Genomic DNA, 15,968 nt, shown 5'->3' with positions numbered 1-15,968 from the left:
CTAGAACTGGACAAGCCCTGGGCTAACCCCACCTCCGCCCCCTCCAGCCGTGTGACTTTGAGCAAGGTAATTCTGGGCTTTCAGTTTGTACTTCAGTGAAACTGAGGGGACAGGTGGGCGGAGCTGAAGGCAGGGTTGAGTACCTGGTCTCAACCATCCCTGCACATCCTTCCTGGGATCAAGGCCAGCCATGCTGGTGGCTGTGGCTGGGCATCTGTGCATCCCGGATGTTCTCTGCCCACATTGCCCCTGGACTAGAGGAGGACAAGAGAGCCTGCTCTAGGGACACTTGGTAAAGGCCCTGGGGCCAGAAGAGCCAGGGACACCTTGCACTGACCTGACACGTGGAAAGACACCAACATCACGGACAAGCCCTCAGCACGTCTTCTCTTGTCTGATGTTCCCTTCAGCCCTCAAGAGGTCACGGCCACAAGGGAGGATGGGGCCACCGGCTGGAGGGCTCTCTAGAACTGCCTATTCTGCCTTCTCACTCTGTGGACCAGTCACTTTAAGAGGTACTTTGCAAAGACTTGACCATATCTTTCTAGCCTGTATTCTTTTAAAGCCAAAGCGTCTTGTGTTTCCCCATTCTGATGTTCCAGGAACTCAAATCCTAAACTATCAGATAACTAACCCAACCGGTTCCATCCCACTTCAGAGACAGGAAAACTGAGGCCCACAGAGGGAGCTCTCCTGCCCAAGACAACAGAGAAGGCTTCCACCAAACCGCAACCCTCTCACAGGAGAGAAATGACTCAATCTTGATTCAGACCTTCAGGGAGAGGGAGAGAGAGAGAGAGAGAGAGAGAGAGAGAGAGAGAGAGAGAGAGAGAGAGAGAGAGAGAGAGAGAGTGTGTGTGTGTGTGTGTGTGTGTGTGTTTTGGGGGGGTGTCTTTCTTTTTTATGCTGAGTTTTCTTTCATTGGCAGTTTCTCCTGCAAACACATCCTATGTTTTCCTTCCTGCATGCTTCTCTCAACACCTCCACCCCCTGGGTGCTATTCGTGGGCAAACCATCCCTGAAAGATGCAGAAGATCCCAAAGGCCACTTAATGGAGGCTGGACCACAAGAGTGCCGGCCAGCCCTGAGCTGGGTCAAATATGTCCACTTTGAAGCCCCTTCAAGATTGTGGCAGGAAGGAGGGGGGGAGGGGATGGATTCAATGAAAAGTTTTGCTTTATTTAAAGTTAGTATGAAAATCTCATGTCGCTCTCATCATTTCAAAACAATGTTTTACAATCTAGCACAACACTTGGCACAGTAGCTACCAGAAACAGTAGGTACAATCTTGCAATAGAGTACTCCACATACACACACACACACACACACACACACACACACACAGAGGCACGCTGCCCCCATCTGAGGCTAAGGATGAAGGAGAAGAATGGGCACAAAGCATCCCAACCCCAGCGGTTGAGGGCTCCCCGCTCCCTGGGTCCTCCAGATGCAGCAACTCCCACCTCCTGGACAGAATAGGGGCTGGAGCGGGGGAGGGGCGGGAGAGACCATCAGAGACACCAGCCCTGAGCCCAAATCACGCTTAAAGATACTCTCTGCTCCCTGTCGATTCACCCACTCAACTCATTCACCTGTTCGTTTAGGAATTCATCTAAGTTGTTAACCAGTTCACTCCTTCACTGGTCCACCGTCATTTATTCCCTCAACAGTTTAGATAGGTAGTGGCTCATTCATCTAACAAATCCTTTTTAAACTCAAGAACCCAGAAGCCCACGTCGAGGTCATCTGTGAATGAGCGTGGCATCCTGGGAGCCCACCAAGCTGACCCCATCTGGTTCAAAGAAATCCTCTCCCAGGGTGAAGCGAGCAAGGCCAGCTCTGCCACCTCTCCACAGGGCTGCTTGGGGGACTGGAGACCTGAGTTACTCCTGGTGGTCCCAGGAGACAGACCCAGGACTAATGCATCTCAATTACAGGAGGTGGCCTGCAGCTTCATGGAAAGAAGAACAGGTGACATTCAAGCTGAAATTGCACGGGTCTAGCATAGAGGTCGTGAGCTCCCTGAGACTGAAAGTGTGCAGAGTCCAGGCTGGATGGAACTCAAGATGCCACACACACACACACACACACACACACACACACACCCCTACACATGCAACGTCTGAAGGGAGGGGCCTCCAGGCTTCATCTTCAACCTAGGGTTTTCAGGATTCTGAAAAGTTCGAAGCCAAAAGCAGTAACAAGTCTGAAGCTTCCCAACACGCATGCCACTGCCCTGGCTGGCCACTGTCTCCCTGAGGGGACAGGGCATCTGCAGAGCTGTCCTGGGCACTGAGAGCACATGCTCTGCTCGTGGCTTCCCTGAGAACCCAGCCCTCTCTGCAGCCTCCACCCCAGGTGACAGGAGCGTGCCCCCTCTTTCCATTCCCCCCCAGAGCCCGCCCTCTCCCCTCCCCCTCTCCCTAGGGACTCTCTGGAGCTGGTAATCATCTCTGCTCTCCCCAAGTAAAGACCTGCCGCCCCAGAGGGCTAGGGACCAAGCAGTTTCTCAGGTTCAGGAACCAGAAATACGCTGTATGTGGTTGGTGGCTACGAGGTCCTGCAGCCCCCAGGCCAAGGGTGGACACCCAGCCTGGATGTGACAGCCACTATCATCCCAGCTCCCCTCTCCAGCCATGCCCTGCTCCCTAACCCAGCCCAGATGGCCATCACTCTGCCTCAGGCAGGTAAACGTCAGTGCCACAGGAGTTAGGTGAACAGTATGTTTTATTTAATTAGGATCAACAGAAGAGATAAACCTCACAGCAGGATGGGAAATGACAACGCTGCAAAAAATAATTCATGCCCAGGTAACGAAAGGGCAAATTTCAATTACAGAAAAAAATGGGGGCAGAAAAGGTGCCTGGCACCTCCAAAGAGGAGAAGCGCAGCACCCGGACCTGCGGGCCAGAGGGGGCCAGTGCTCTAGGACTGGGAATCCGGGCAACCGAGTGGCCGTTCCAGAACAGCAGTCCCTCCCCTTCCCCATCACAGTTGGGTTCATTACCACTGAGCCACAAGGGGAACTCCACAGCCTGAAGTGTGCAGGGCTGGGTAAGTCAGAGGGGCTCTCTGGGTCCTGGCAGGCAGGAGTGGGGGCCTCGAGGCAACCTCACACCTGCCAGTCTCAGTGTCCAGAGGAACAGAGCCCCCGAGGAGAGAGAACGACTATTCTCACCGTGAGAGTGGTCATCAGCTCACTCAATAGCTCCTAAGCACCTTTCCTGCCCTGCCCGCAGCGCACCAGCCCTGATGCAGCCCTAATTCCCGCCCTGCCCCAGCTCTGGGTGCACCAGTCTCCCCTCTTGCACCCAGGCAAGGAGAAGCATCACCAGCTCTCTGAATCACTTCATCTTCAGAGCCTCTGCTTCTTCTTCTTCTTTTTTTTTTTTTGGTCTTTTTGCCTATTCTAGGGCCACTCCCACAGCATATGAAAGTTCCCAGGCTAAGGATCGAATCAGAGCTGTAGCCGCCAGTCTATGCCAGAGCCACAGCAACTCGGGATCCGAGCCGCATCTGCAACCTACACCACAGCACACAGCAACGCCGGATCCTTAACCCACTGAACAAGGCCAGGGATTGAACCCGCAACCTCATTGCTCCTAGTCGGATTCATTCATTAACCACTGCGCCATGACGGGAACTCCAAGAGCCTCTGCTTCTTATTTCTCCCCATAAAATGGAGGCCTTGAACTTGATGGCGTCCTCGGAGGGTGATGGGTGAAGACTTCCCCCCTAGTCCACCAGCACCTGGACACTGGCTAAAAGTTAAAGTTCACAGTGGTGATGGTTGCACAACAGCGCAAATGTAATTAATGCCACTGAACAGGACACTTAGAAATGGTTAAGAGGTAAAGTTTACATTATGTATATCTACTTCGATTTTTTTTTTTTTTTTTTTTTTTGTAGGGCCGTACCTGCAGCATATGGAAGTTCCCAGGCTAGGGGTGGAATCAGCACTGCAGCTGCAGGCATACACGACACCCACAGCAACGCTGGATCTGAGCTGCATCTGCGACCTACATCTCAGTTCACAGCCTAACCCACTGATCGAGGCCAAGGACCGAACCTGTGTCTTCATGATTACCAGTTGGATTTATTACCACAGAGCCGCAATGGGAACCCCAGCTGAGGATGCTCTAGCCTCGAAGAATCCACCTTCTTCCCAAACCAAGCCTCCCTCACCTTTTCCAGCATAAAGCGTTGAATTATCTCAATAAATACCTCTCGTGTGAACGAGTATTCAAAACAATGAATTCTCCAAGTTTCACAGCCCCAGGAAATATTTTTATTTACCTACTCTGCCTCCAAAACACGACAGCACAACTGGCACAGCTGATGCGTTCTCATCTCGGTCTCCCAGCCCCGGCCCCAGATGACGTCAGCCCCCAGCACCCCCATTAGCTGAGAGAGGGAAATTGCTGTTAAATTACTGAGCCCATCTACAGAGCCCCATTTTATATCCCAATTCAGAAGATGACATGAACATCTGCTTTCACTTCAAGACATTAATTTTCAATTATTGGAGAAAAACAAAATTAGTCCTGACAAATTGCTGGCGAACACAGGCTCTTGTCTGGCGGTTCATAATAATAACTTTGGGGGCCCACAAGTAGTGTCCTCAGCCGGAGTTCCCTGATGGGTCCCTGTCACCTGGAGTTGGGGCCAGCAGTCTCCTTGCCCCAAGTTCTGTCCGCTCTCAGGTAGCCGCCTCTTTGGCAGCCTGGTTCGGAGAACTAAGGAATTTGGGGGTTTTCATTCTGGAGAAGCCAGACATGGGGCGTGGGGGGTGGGAGGGGCGTATATAAAAATATCCGCCCTGACCATTTTCGGGTTTTGGACACTTCAGGCTTGCCTCACTTTCAGCAGCAGGATTTCACACACTTAGAAAGGGATGAAAAATCACTCCTGAGTTCAAGGGCACCTGGTAAAGGCACCTCGGAGAGCCTTATAACTCGCATTTGCCATCTGCAATGGGAGAAGGATGGGTTACAAGACTCTCTTCCGAGACTGTTCTATCCCTGCCATGAGGTCATCCGTGACTCTAAGTCCAAAACTCACCAGCCCTGGCCTCCAAGATCAGAATGCTTATAAAACGTCCACAGCAAAGAACTATTTGTTGGGGGTCCGATCAACCCAGGAACCTGGTTCAGTCCAGTTCAGGAAAAAAAAAAAAAGAAAGAAAGAAAGAAATCCCCAAATCCGCCAACGCTAAGGACCCCAAATCCAGAGCCACCCACTTGATATGAGATTATCAACACGGTAATCTCATTTGATGGGTTTTTTTAATGCATCTTGGCTGCTGTAGTCACTACATCCATAAGAAGCCACTGAAATGTGAATGAGCAGAAGAATTCAGAGATAATGATGGGGCAATCTTTGAATTTGACTTGTCACAGTTGAAACCAGAGTGTGTTTGCCTAGCTCATTGCGTTCAGACTCTTGGGGGGCAGAGGGGGTGATCACCAGAGGGAAGCAGGTCAGAAAGAAAGAGCAAAAGAAAACAAAACAACAACAGTGACAACAACAAAGGAAAATTATATCTTTAAGAAGAGAATGAAAAGACAGAGCTACTTCCAAAGTCAACCCCGGTAACCAAGCTCCGACATTGTGTAATTGACTTTGCAAGTAGAACAACAGCAACGTAACAAAGAAAATGTCAGTGTTTTCACAGCACTAATCTATAATGCTGGGAGGCCCTCCCGCTGTCAGCCAGGGCCGACAATACAATAGCTTTCAAAGGGATATTACCATCATGCTTTTATTCCTGACATCAATCAAGACAAAGAGAATCCTTTTCACAAGACATTAAAAATCAAACCTTTGTACCAGAAGATAGGTAAAACAGCGTTCTCCTTCAAGACAGCCACATGGAGCAATCAGCTAATTGGCGCTCCTTGAAAGAAGTAAAGTATTTTTATTTACTGACTGTACAACCCCAATCGTTGGCTGCCATGGATCCTGGCAGGTGAGCGATGAATCAAAAGTTTCCATCAGCATTTCCCCCCCTCCACTCCACCCTACCTCTCCCGCAGTCTGGGGGAGCTGACAGCGCCAAAAACTTCAATCGGGATATAAGCGATCCAGGTTAATTAGTCCATTCTGGGTGCAAAGCTACTCTGATTACCGACTAACGTGCTTATACACAAAATGCCTTTGCAAGCTGACAGGAATTTGCAGAAGTGGTCGAATTCACCAAGCAAGGTGTACCAAGGTTTTCCCCAGCCCGCCACAGTAACCGGGAGCCCACTACCACTTTCCAAGGTCTTCTGTTGTAATTCCCCGGGGATCACAGATAAGAAAGGAGCCCTGATGTCTATTTGCAAACACATCCTCCACGTGAGGACAGTATTCTTTGCAAATACCAGTGTGCCATGAACGCAGTCCAGGAAAGGTGAGTCCATCCTAACCTCTCGGGCAAACAAAGAGTTAACTAAAGTCACCCATCCACCCTGGTTAAAAAAAAAAAAAAAAAAAAAGATAGGGCCATTGGGAAAGCTAGCTTTCCTCTGCTTGCTTACCATCAAGACAGTTTTAGACGCCTGCATGTCAGAAGTTAGTGGCGCTTCCAGAAACCTGCAGGTCCAGAAGCAGGGAGTTAAGAGGTGCTAAAGCTGGCAAGAGCTCATTATCTACCCACCCTCCAAGCCACCAAAGTCGCACAGCCCACCAGTTGCCAAGGGGTCCAAGATACCATGACCCACACGTCTTCAGGGCCTGAAAGGGCGCCCGCGGTCTAGGTGACCCCCTAAGAGGGAGAGAGCGAGAACTCACTCCATTTCCAGCTGGAGGTCCCCCTGGAACTCAGAACAAGGTGTTTTGTGACTTTTCCCTCTGGTACCTAACAGACCATCTGCCAAAAACATGCAAGGCAGTCTAGTCATTCAAAGACAGAAATGTTGCTCTATACGCATCTGCGGCAGGAAAAAAAAAAAAAAAAGATGTTTTTGCTTTTCAGACCTAACTGGACACGCCATTTATTTTTAAACAGTATCTGAACAACAAGCGCTGTTTGTTTTCCTGCACAAAGGGCAGAACTTTTAAAAGCAGAGGGAACTGGCCCCAACACTGCCTTGAAGAATCCATGTCCCTACCTCCACCACCTAAATCAGCCTTTTTCCAAGAGCCAGGCAGCCTGACTGCACCAGGAGCCTCAGTGGCAGGTTTCTTTCGTTTACACATCCAAATGAACAGTTAAGAGAAATCAATGCATCTAATTGCCAGACTATTAAATCCTACATCAGGGGAAGAATTCCACAGCCACCCGCTTAAGAGTTGGCTACCGATATAGCAATTATTGCAACTTTCTATTAGACTGAACCAGATCTGCAGCCCTGGTCTCCAGCTCGGCTCTGTCAGATGCTACCCTCCAGTTTCCTCCTCCCTGGGTTCTCCCGCCCCCTCTCCCTCCTCCTCTTCCTCCTCCTCCCTCTCCTCTGTTAACACAACAGTGCCAGGGCTGGCTGGTTCTACCCAATTATTTCATGACTGCAAAGTCACCAGCATTTTGCACCTTTCATTATTAATGCACACTCTGCACCTCATGGGTGAACGTCCAGCAGGGTCCTTCTGCCCCAAATGCCCACTTATTTTATTGCTTATCAAGTTTTTGCAAGGAAACAGGTGGAAGAATCTAAACAGTAATTACTAGACATAAAGGATGTTTTCTAGAGTGAGACAGACCCTTCTAAAGCTGGGAGTTGGTGACTTCACTGCGGTGGGGGGGGCGGGAGTTAAATATGAAGATTTAAATGTCAGCTGCCCCAATCCACGAGAAAGCTGAAGAACCTATAAAGGATTTGTTTTGCCCTTCCTACAAGATCATGTACATTTAGCCAAACAAATCTCGGCAATTTACACTTGTATGTGGTCTCAGCTGAATCAAGGAACCTGTAACCTCAGAATGCCTCTATTTATTACATCTCAATTATTTCCATGGAAACACGAGCAGTGGCAAAACTACACTGTTCCCAAGTGCCTGGACCACCAAATTTATAAGATGGACTTTGGAGGAGCAGAAGGGCTGGCAGGCGAGGAAGACAGAAAAGGGGAGGGGGGCACAGAGAAGTCACCGGGGGTACTTTGGGGACCGTTAGGGTTTGGGGGCGGGGCGAGGGGGTGTGGATGAGGCCTGAGTGCTAATTAATATTAAGAACTGTAATTAACAGGCAGATGCTCGATGGTGAAAATCAACAGTATTACCTATTCCAAAGTTTTAAGCTGAGGCTGGGGAGAAGAGGTGCTGATTTTCCATATAAATGGAAAGATGGTTCCAGGATCTGAGGAAGCAGCGTGGGTAAAAGGGAGACAGGTTAACAAACCACCTGAGATCATCAGCTGAAATAACATCAGTGAGATGTGAAGGGAACAGCCTCGGAGAACGAGGCCAAAATTATCAAAGGGAACAAACCACTGCACAACAACCACCGCACAACCACCAGGAGACAGAGAGGGAGAGAATGGTGTCAGGAGGGGAAAAACGGTCCGAAAATGTGACTTTTGTAACATTCATGGGCTTTTTGGTGTGTATGTGTGTGTGTTTCAATCACGAGGCTTTTGAAAACCAATGAGGCTCTTCTCCCCGCTGCCCTACTGCCCCGGCCCCCTTCCCTATTTGCTGGGCGTCCTCCCCGGGAGCTGGGATTTCCAAAGAAGGACAAACATCCCGAGGGGACCAGTGACCCCACTCCAGAAGGGAGGCTGTGTCCATGAGTGGGATGCGACCCCCACACACACACCAGGGCCTGTTTGATTTTCAAAGCAGCAAGGCCGAGCTTTCAAATCACACTTTCTGAGCATCCATTAGAAATGGTTATATTTCTGTCTTTCCTTCCTGCTATGGGCTTTCACATTTCCGAGATCAATTACGAACTATGCAGTCAAGCGACTTTCACAGCAGAACGCGCGGGATGGGGAAGTCCACAATGCCGCTACGTTAGCCCTGACACACAGCAGTGGAGGTAAAATGAAATCAAATAAAATTTAAAAGCCATCCCAGTTCCTTTAAGAAGCGTTTTTTAAAGGTGAGGACCTTGTCATTTTAAATACTTGGTGCGGAGCTGTCCACACTCAAGCACACACTTTTGAATATTGCTCGAGAAAAGGGGGTGAGGGCGGGGGGAGGCAGTTCTTGAAAAGCAATAAATCCATCACCTGCTGGAACTCTTATCTATTCAAATTATCTTTTCTCTCCATTCCTCCCTTGATAAGTGGCCACATCTCCACCCTGTTCACCCCAGTAAACCGAATAAATGGCAAAAGAGTGAGAGGCAAGGATTGTAGCTGCTTTTGGAAACTGCAAAGACCCACAGGAAGAAACAGAGGATCTCAGACTCCAAAAGGACCAAAAGCACTGTGTGGTTGATGTTTGCAACACTTCTCAAAACGCCTACACTGGTCACGTTCCCACTGTGCTGTCTTTCCCCCATCAGCGAGCTTGACTTCTCTGCTGCACATATACATTTGGAGAGACATCCATTAAAAAATCATGCCCAGGCTCATTTCATGAAAAGCTGAAGACCCATGCTTGAGTTTTCTCTGAGATCCACAGAATGGTTTTAGCATGAGGTTCCAGCAACTCTGAAACACCCACCCATCTGCTCCCGGCAAATTGTTCTACCTTTGCTTTCTGTGTCTCACCTTCTAAAATAAGGAGGCATGAAGGCATGGATGCAGGTCAGGGGTAGGGAAGCTGTGCATCTTCCCCTAAGAAAAACGTGTTCCTCTACATAGCTTTAACTCAAAATCAACTGCCCAAGTCAGGTAAAACTGTCTTTGCAACCAGAGACTCCAATTGTACATTTTCTTCTGGGCCACCTTAAGTGGCTCTTGAAGGAGTGAGCAGTGAGCCAGGGAAAGAGAAAAGAAATCAGATATTATTTCAAGCCAAGACCCCTTCTACTTAGCAAAAGGACAAACAGCTACCATTGTCCTGTCCCCTTCTGGAGGTCTCACTTCTGGTTTCCTTGTCCTTCAACTAAAACACCCTCCAGCCCCCACCCCGCCCGAGTTCCGTGGAGCAGACCAGGCTATCCCCGATTGGGATGGCTGCCAGGGTGAGGGGAACACCACCAACATCTCTCATGGAAAAAAGAGGAAAGAGAGCAGCTGGGTTGCTGAGCGTGGACTGTGTTGGACCACTTCTAAGATGACGGGGAGGCTCTCTGCTGAGCCGGGTGCCCGTGACCCCCTGGGACTTTGGAAGGAGAGCCATGGCGGGTGTCTCACCACCTTCCTGGCCAGATTCAGTCCCAGCCATTCTGGCCAGGAGCAAGGCTAGCAGGAAGGGAGCAGGGGGGCCCCTGCGCCTTCCCGCGCAGGCCTCCAGGAAATGAACTTTTCAGAGCAGAACTGGGCTCAGGCCAGAGGTCATCAAGGGACTTGGACGAGGACAAACAGGGGCTTCGGGACTTTGGGCTCCAGAGACTTAGCCGCTCTCATCCCGTTCCTGCTCTAACATCTCCCAGCACGGGCGGAAAGCCGGGCGCCCACCCAAAGGGCTGGGAATCGGGACAAAGCGGCAAGCGAGGCCTGGAGAGCCCAGCGGGTGGGGGGAGAGGGGCAGCGGAGGGGCTCAGTTGCCCTCACAAGGCATGTCCCAGGGGGCCTCAGCTCTCCAGGGGACCGCTTGAGCCGAGGGCGCTCATTAGAAATAGAAAGCCAGGCAAGGACACGAAGAGGGCGCGTGTGTGTGTGTGTGTGTGTGTGTGTGTGTACCCTCACAAACGTGTGCACTCCAGGGACCTGATACAGGAAGCTGGCCTAGGTGTCGAGGATGTGGGTGCCCAGGGTCGGGTCCCGGGCGCTCTTGGTGGAGGGGCGAGCGCAAGGCAGCCGCTGCGCTCCCATGGGGACCCGCGTCCCGCCGGCGCTACGCAGACAATGAACTCCTGGCAGAGGCTCCGGGCCCGGTTGGCCTCGGTGGAGGAGGCAGGAAGTGTGGAGGCCCCGGCCGGGAGGGCGGCCTGGGCAGGGGGCGGGGAGGGGGCGCCCGGAGGCCAGGGCGGGGACCCCTGGCGCGCGCAAGCAACGCCCGCCGCCCTCGGCGTCCCGGAGCGACAAGGCGTGGACCGAGGAAAGGTGGCAAGGCCCGGGGCCCAGCGAGAGCGGCCTCGGAGCTGCCGGCCTCCCGGGCGCCAGTCCTCACCGCCTCTTCCTTCCTCCCGCCGCCCGCCGCCGCCGCCGCCGCCGAGATTCGCAATCCCCGCCAAGTCGGGCCCGCACCCCTTGATTGGCCACGCGGGCCCGGGGCCCGCACGGAGGGAGCAGCGAGGGGCCCTCAGCGGCGCCCCCAGGCCCGGGTCCCCCGCCGGCCGCGGCGCCAGGCCCGGAGAGGGTCCAGGCGGGTAGGGTGTTCGCGGTGTGCCCCCTCCACCGCCTCCGCCTCCCGCTCGCGGCTTCCTCCTCCCCCTCCTCTTCCTCCTCCTCCTCCGCCTCCGCCTCCTCCGCCTCCTCCGCCGCCGCCTCCTCCTCCTCCTCCTCCTCCTCCTCCTCCTCCTCCTCCTCCTCCTCCTCCTCTCCGCCCGCTCGCGCGGGTCCCCGGCCGCCCGCCCGCTCGCCGGTCCCTCCTCCCTCGCTCCCTCCCTCCTCGCTCGCTCGCGCCTCCGCCGGGCCTCGCTCGCTCACCTTTCACCGAGCGCGGCTTCGCCTGCTTCCGCCTGGACATGTCCGGGGCTCCCGGCGCTCCGTCGCCCTCCGCGGCCGGCTCCCCCCGCCGCCCCCCGCCGCTCCGGGCTGCCCTTCTCCCCCTTCTCCTCCTCCTGCCTCTCGGAAACTTTTTTTTTTGCAGCCGGGTCGGCAGCTGTGGGGAGCGGATTGCAGGTCCGGGGCGGCCTCCCTGGGGGGGCGGCCCGGGACGGCCGAGGCCGCTCCGGGGCGGGGGGAGGCCCGGGGGGCGCGCCGGGGCCCTGCCTGTTGCAATGCGGCAGCCGGGGCTCTCGGTCCCAGCGGCGGTCCCAGCGGCGCGGGGAGTCCGGAGGCCACTCGGTCGAGCCGAGTTATGCAAAAAAAAAAAAAAAAAAAAAAAAAAAAGCCGCCCCCCTCCTCCTCCCCACCCCCCGCCGGCCCCCGGCCCCTGCGGCCCCCTCCCTCCCTCCCCCACCCCACCGCCACCCTCACCCTCCTCCTCCTTCTCCTCCTCCGCCCCTTGCCGGATTTTTGTGCAAAGTTTGCAGGCGTCCGGCCACGCAGCCCGGTGCGGAGCTCACAATGAACCCATCTGAGGAGGGGGGACGGGGCTGGAGTCGAGGGGGTCTCGGTGGGGGGAGGAGACCGGTAGGCGGTCGGGAGCGCGGAAGCTTAGTACCCCCCGGAAAAAAAAAAAAAAAGCCTTCAAATTGTCCCCTGCCGCACACAAAAATAATAATAAATATTAATGATTTGAAAATGCCCAAACGCCTGATTTGGAGATTATGATGGATGGGGAGGGGGAATCCCTCAACTCAGCCTACTTGGGGGGCTCGAAACGGCCGCAGCCGCTCAGAAGCCGCAGCTTGGGGCCCCTGGCTCACGCCCCCTTCTCTGGCTCTCGGCTCGGTCCGGTGCCGGCCCCCCGGAGGAGGAAGGGGCGCGCGGGGGCGCTCAGGCAGCGGCGGGCAGGCGCGCCCCTGCCCCAGGCATCGCTCAGCCCGTGCGCCGGGCCGCCGCTGCCTGCCCTCGGGCTGCGGTGCTCAGCGCGCTGCGCGCTGCCGATCCCCAGGCCGGTGCCAATTCGCCGGCCCCGCTAGCTGCCTCCATGGGCCAGGGGCTTGGAGAGGGGGGAGGCGGCGGCGGCGGCGGAGGAGGAGGACGAGCAGGCGGCGGCCGGGCTCCCGTCCTCCTGGGCAGCGGCGGCGGCGGCTGCGCCCCGGCTCCTCCGCGCTCCAGCCGGCGCCGGCCCGCCCGCCAGCCTCCCTTGCGCTCCTGTCTTCTTTGTGGTCGCTGGCTCTCCTCCTCCCGATCCGGCTGCTGGGGCTGCACTGCAGAGACACATAATAAAGCCAGGCTTGGCTGGAAATGTAGCCGGGTCCCAGCAGGAGGATGTGAGGAGCGGAGTCCCGGCGGGGGAGCGCTCTGATCCCGTGGGGCGCCCCGCACTGCTCCGGCTCGGATCAGACGGAGAGAGGGCCAACAGCACCGAGCGATGGACAGCGCTGGAAATACAGCTCCGGCCGCCCGCAAAACCCGGACCGCGGCGGCGGCGGCGGCGGCGGCAGGCACGGCGCGGGCGCGGGCACCGCACCGGCACGCGGGGCCCCAATTCCAGCGCTGGAGGCACCCGGGGGGGAGGAGGGAGCAGACACAGGGCCCACGCATGCTGTCAAAGTCGCCAAGATACATTTGCATCATAAACTGAAAAAAGTGAGAGAACTGGGGGGAAAGGGGGCAAACCGGGATGAAATTGCCCAGACATTGCCACCTCCGCAAATTATGCCCCACGCACATGAATTATCCCTGAACTTGGCTTTTCCCTCTCGGATTTTGCCCATTGGTTGGTGTCTGAAGACCAATTCTGCCCCACATCTACAAACTCTTCCACCACTGAGCTAAATGTGATCGCCCCCAACAGCTGAATCTAGAGCGTTCGCGCATGTGGTTGCACGCTTCTTAGCTAAGACTACCGTAGCCCCCAAATATTGCGGAAGCACCACGTCCCCTTACCACTGAAAGGAAGAAACCAGCTACCACTTGACAAATTTTGCCCCAGCCACCAGGGGGCGCCTCTGGAAAGATTTGAGGCTTGGGTTTCCGAGCCCGCTGGGGAAGGGGCTCAGACTTCGGAGAATTCTTCCCCAAGCGGCTCCCCAAACCGTTCCTTTGAAGCCTACCCATCCCCCACCAGCTGTAAGAGGCCAAGTCCAGGTTGGGTGGAAGGACCCGACATCGTCAGCCCCCGCCACCCGCCCTTCCCCGGGCGAGTGGCGCCACCTTGGGCCGGCTAGCCCCAGAGCGGGGAGAGCGGAGCGGGTGCTCTGTGCGGCGCTGGGGGTTATCAATCTCGCGGATCGATAAGTTGCCACTTGGAGAGAGGAGGGCTGCGTCCCCTCGGAGACGAGTTACCCGGGGCAACCTTTCACGGAAAAACCCGCTGCCCGCCGAGAGCCGCGCCGGGGCCGGCCGGGCAGCGGCGCCCGCCCCAAGCAGGGCGCCTGCGCCCCGCGGTTCCCCAGCCGGCCTGCCAGTCGCGCCCGCGCCCCACTCTGCTGGCTTCGCGGTCCCACTCGGCTTGCTCGCCTCTCTGGGCCTCCGGGTTCCGACCCAGTGCTGGACCGATAACAGAGATAGATGCCACCCTCGCAGATGGGGTGCAGGGATCGGCCTTAAGGCAGGTTCAGGGAAGAAGACCAAGCTTGCGCGCTCAAGGCCGTCTCCGAGGTAGAGTCGGGCGACCAGAGAAACGCGACGCCGCCGAGGCATACACTCTGACACCGGGAGGCAGAGAGCGAGTATCCCTAGAGAGACCGGGACGGAGACGTCCCCTAACTGGTACTCAGGCTCAGAGGTCCACCTTTTCCCCTCGTTAGGGCTGCCGCCCCCAGGATCACCGCCCTCCCCAGCTCTTGCGTCGAGAGTGTCCGACATCTCGGCCTTCCCGGAGGGAAATAGGAGCCGCCTCCCGCAGCTCAGGGATGGCCGGGGTTATGATGAGAGGGGGTGCCAAGGGCCTAAGCGAGGGCAGAGGCCACAAGACGCCTGGGAAGGAGCCAGGAAGGAGGGGCCGAATCGGCAGCTCCCCACCCCCGCCGGCGCCTGGGATCGCGGCCCGCGGAGAGAGGCTGACAGGCGGCAGATGGCACACGCTGGGGGAGGGGGGCGATTGGCCTCGGCTCCGGGGTGCCCCCGCCGCGGGCTGCCTCTCCTAGGGGGAGGGGGTGGAGAACAGCCCGCGGCTTGCCCTCCCAGGCTCTCTGGGGGGCTGGAGACTGCGGATCGTGCCCAGCCGGGAGCCTGGAGAAAGAAGGGATGGACAAAAGGAGCGCGGCGGGGAAGGGGTTGCTGGAGGAAAGGAGGGGTCACCGAGCGGGGAGGGCTGGTTGGAGACCCGCGGCGCTGCCCTTTTTCCACCCTCAGGAACTGCGGAAGGCCCAGAGGCCAGAGGTGGGGGTAACAGGCTGAGGGGCAGGCGACAGGCCATCCACAAGGGAACGAATCCACAAGGCTAGGTGTCCTAAACAAGCGCACAGTTTTTTAGACCCACTCCTGCGCGTCGCCGTTGCACACTTTCGCGTCCCGACGCTCACCCCTCCCCCAAAAGACCTGGCTGCAGCCTCCCAGCTCGATGGTTTTCGGGGTGCGGAAGGAGTTCCACTTCGTCCCTGCGTCCCTGCTTCGGCCCGGCCTGCTCGCTTAGAAGCTTGTTTCGTTTTTAACTCCTTTCAGAAATATGCTGTTTTAAGGAAAATTCCAGAGCAGCAAAAATCCGGGATCTCCTTACTGAAAGGGTCTCAAGAGGCACCGGGTGAGGGCAGGGCTAGCTGCCTGCTGCAAGGGCTTTGCTTCTCACCAGCCTGGCCACTTGAGGCCAGAAAAAAAGTCATTTTCAGATACCGTTTGGTACCCCACCTGCTCCCTTCCTGCGGGGTACCCAGGAGTCTGGGCCCCTCCCGCCATGAGAAAAGTCCCCTTGTCGCCTCTTCTTCCTAGTGAAGGGCTGCTCCGGCCCTACCCAGAGGCTGGCTAGGGAACCCCTTTGTAAACTGTAAGGAACCCCCATTGGGAAATGCAAGAGAAATTACAAGGTAATGTTTGTGAAAACAAATAAGACCTTGTCCACATAAACGGGGCATCTTCCTTCTGAGTCACAACTTCACTGGAGGACAGGCGCCTCTCACTCAAGGTACTGCCTTTCCACACCCAAGGATGTAAGGATGTAAATCCCCAGACACACACCCAATTAGGTGTCCCTCTGAGTTTCAAAAAGAAGCAGGTGTCATCCAGAGCAGCCTGGTAAATGCCGGAGGAGCAGTGGGTGACAAAAAACAAGGTAGACA

At 55.6% G+C, this 15,968-nt stretch overlaps 1 protein-coding gene across 1 annotated transcript in view; it reads right to left on the bottom strand.

Moving 5' to 3' along the window:
- ZNF423 (zinc finger protein 423) overlaps nt 1-15,339 on the bottom strand; it is a 370,410-nt gene extending 355,071 nt beyond the window's left edge. Inside the window, exon 1 of the mRNA XM_021094227.1 lies at nt 15,235-15,339. The gene's annotated coding sequence lies outside the window, so the exon portion shown is untranslated. The remainder of the gene's footprint in view (nt 1-15,234) is intronic.

Source organism: Sus scrofa, chromosome 6, assembly GCF_000003025.6.
Source record: "Sus scrofa isolate TJ Tabasco breed Duroc chromosome 6, Sscrofa11.1, whole genome shotgun sequence".
Lineage (NCBI taxonomy): Eukaryota > Metazoa > Chordata > Mammalia > Artiodactyla > Suidae > Sus > Sus scrofa.
The sequence above is the reverse complement of the archived record's forward strand: the minus strand, read 5'-3'. Positions and strand labels throughout refer to the sequence as shown.